Source organism: Anomalospiza imberbis, chromosome 3 (assembly GCF_031753505.1).
Source record: "Anomalospiza imberbis isolate Cuckoo-Finch-1a 21T00152 chromosome 3, ASM3175350v1, whole genome shotgun sequence".
Lineage (NCBI taxonomy): Eukaryota > Metazoa > Chordata > Aves > Passeriformes > Viduidae > Anomalospiza > Anomalospiza imberbis.
The window spans coordinates 93901514-93904365 of record NC_089683.1 but is presented as its reverse complement, the minus strand read 5'-3'; the positions used below and the strand labels follow the sequence as shown (position 1 = coordinate 93904365).

Below are 2852 nucleotides of genomic sequence, written 5' to 3'. Positions count from 1 at the left end.
AGCAATTGTCATGTATTTCTTAGAACACATTGTACAGCACCCACACCTTACCCTGTAATGACCTGGAAATGATTCTACAGGTGAAAGAACCCATCTGAAAAGCCTGAGAGTTACATAATAATGGCCAAAACAGAAATTAATGTGTTTCATAGGCATGTGGCCTATCTGTGAAAAACAGCAAATTCCAGATTTTTCATGGTATTTTGTCTTTATGATCAAGTTATTTTAAAAAATGCTCTTTAAATCAATTCTTCTATTGTTTTGTCCTTAGCTGTTCATCAGCAATCATGTTCCATTTTCCCTCAGTTAACCTGAATTCATTGAAGGCAGTTCCTTTCTAGGCTGTCTGCATCTGGTCTGTCTTCTTAGGAAGAAAAGCCCCTTTTCACAGCTCACCATCCAAGTTTTGGCAAAAGGTGAAATTTCAGCCATGAAAGATTTTCGATCTTTTTGTCCTCCAGTTTTGTTCCAGCAACATGCATCTGCTCTAGGACTCTTGCAGTAGTTACTGAACAGCGAATGGTGCATCAGCTAATTCAAACCTGGAGATAAAATAAGCAAGGCAACAGTTTTTGAGAGTGTGAGAGATATGAAATCAAACAGACATTAAGGAGGTTTCAGCAACACTCAGACTCAACCAGGTGGAGCAGTGGCAGCAGCAAGCAGCCAAATTCAAGAAAAGGGACAAAGGTAAGCAGTGACCTAGTGGTGATGGGTGAGCTCTGGTGAAGTTGGTTTGATGCCTATTTACAATCATCTGCTATTGGAGAGATTTGAACAAATAAGGAAACAAACAACAAAGCAGAGACCATTACGAGGTGTTGAAACCCTCCCGGTAAATGCCCCATTTCTCTTCCTGAAGCTGCAGTGCTCCCAGTGTAGGTGCTGACAATGATGGCAAAAGGCAGAAGAGCAAGGAAGCCTTGACTTTTGTACAGCATTGCTCCACTCTGCTTCATCCTCACGCCATTTCCAATGTTAGCGAGGCCAATCCCCCTTCTGAAGCTGTTGGCAGAATTTTTTTCCTGCCATTTCTTCCAATTTGAATCTTCTCTGAAGACAAAAGGCATAACTTCTGGAGGAAGGGAAGAGAGAAATGAAAACACACATTTGGAAAATCCTTCACAGTATTCATGAAGTTTTTTTAAAGAGAAGACAAAGTGATGAAAGACAAAAGGGTGAGAACCTGGTGTGGACTTGAAGTGAACAGTACTTAGATTTATTCCTGGGAGGGATGTCCAGGTGGATGTTGAAGCACTGCATGAAATAAAGGATATCTGGAAGTGATTTGTTATCTAGTAAGCAGGATCAAGCTTTATTCCACCAAGTGATTTATGGGTAAGGACACCTGGCAAGTGGAAAAATTTAAGACAGGAGAGGTTCCAGTGCATTCTTTCAGATACTTTTTGTCTATTACCAATTCCCCAGAAATTGTTTCCTGAGTGTGCTTTGGTTTTAAATGCATAGAAATATCAATTCACTTTCCAGATCTCCGTTATGACAATTCAGAGAGAGGAAGAAGGTGTACAAGTTTAAAAGAGTCGACTCTAAATCTGCTCTTTAGAGCTTCTCAAGTGCCAAGCAAAACACAATGACATGAACTGATAAGAGGGCATGAATCAAGTAGGAATGTTGGCACTCACAAATCCAGGGTATCTGTCCCATAAAGATTAAAGGGAGTTGTCTTAACTGGGAGTATCAGTGTGTCCTATTTACAGCAAAATGGCAGATGCAGAGTTTGGAGACTTCCATCTATAGCGATATAGTAATAATCCTACAGGAGAAACATAAAGCAGCTTAGTAAGGCCATTGTGTATGCAGTTGGTGCAGGCTTTCAAAGAAGCTTAGTTTTCTGATTGTCCTAATTTAGGGCAAATTTGGGAGAAAACCTCCAGGAGGAGCCCCCAGAAAGTAAACCCCCCATGACCCCTCCCCCACCTGATTTGGGAAGAATTTCCTCGGAGAAAAGTGGAAAAAACCCTGTTTATTTAACAAGAAAAACACTCCCCAACACACACACACACACACACACACACACACAAAAAAAAAAGACAAAATCTCTTTCACCGCTCTGAAGAGATGACAAAATCAGAAAGTATCTCCTGGGAGTGGCCCAGTTATTGGTCTCCAGCGCTGGGGATGGCTGCTGCAGATCACAAAATGCAGACACTCGGGTGTTTCTTGGCGTTTCCCAGGTCCCAGTCCGGAGCAGGTTCAGATGATATTCAGGAAAGGGAAAGGAAAAAAACAGTCCAGGGTAAAAACTGAACTGCCTAGCTAAACTAACTAATAAGCAAAAGCAAGGGCAAAGCGAAAGCAAGCAAGCCAGCAAGCAAGCAAACCTAGCCTCTCCTAGACACAGACCATGGTGGGAGGTGAGCCGGCTGATAGCAAGACAAAACAAACCTTCACTTTTCAGAGTCAGTCCTGAAGGCACAGAACATAATATCAGGCATAAACAGAACACACGATTGGGGATACAAGCACCATAACGTCACCCTAGGACACTGATACAGTTAATGTGATATAACCCTGCAGAGAGTAGGAAGGAAATAAATCCCTCCACTTGTTATCCAGGAGAGCTTGTTCCCGGTGACATTACTGCCCCTGATGCAGGAGCTGCCATGACAGTAGAGGGGCAGGGTGGTGAAAATCTAATAGAAAAAGCACAATTGGTCCAGAGAAAGAGTCTTCAGCACTTAGATTTTCAAGCCATGAGGCTTTTCCATTCTTCATTGACCAAACTGGGCACAGGACACGTGCAGCACTTTGTCCAAAAAGCTCTCTTGAGACACAGAGGTGCCTTTTATATTAATTCCAATTATGTTGGCAGTATGTGGCGTTTATGAGCA

The 2852-nt window shown here is 42.3% G+C and overlaps 1 long non-coding RNA gene across 1 annotated transcript; it reads right to left on the bottom strand.

The window, feature by feature from the left end:
* Positions 1-1241: 1241 nt before the first annotated feature.
* Positions 1242-2584, bottom strand: LOC137471453 (uncharacterized). The gene is made up of 2 exons (XR_010997619.1): positions 2499-2584; positions 1242-1843 (listed from the first exon to the last, which is right to left on the bottom strand). It is a non-coding gene; the product is annotated as an uncharacterized lncRNA (long non-coding RNA).
* Between the last annotated feature and the right edge of the window lie 268 nt (positions 2585-2852).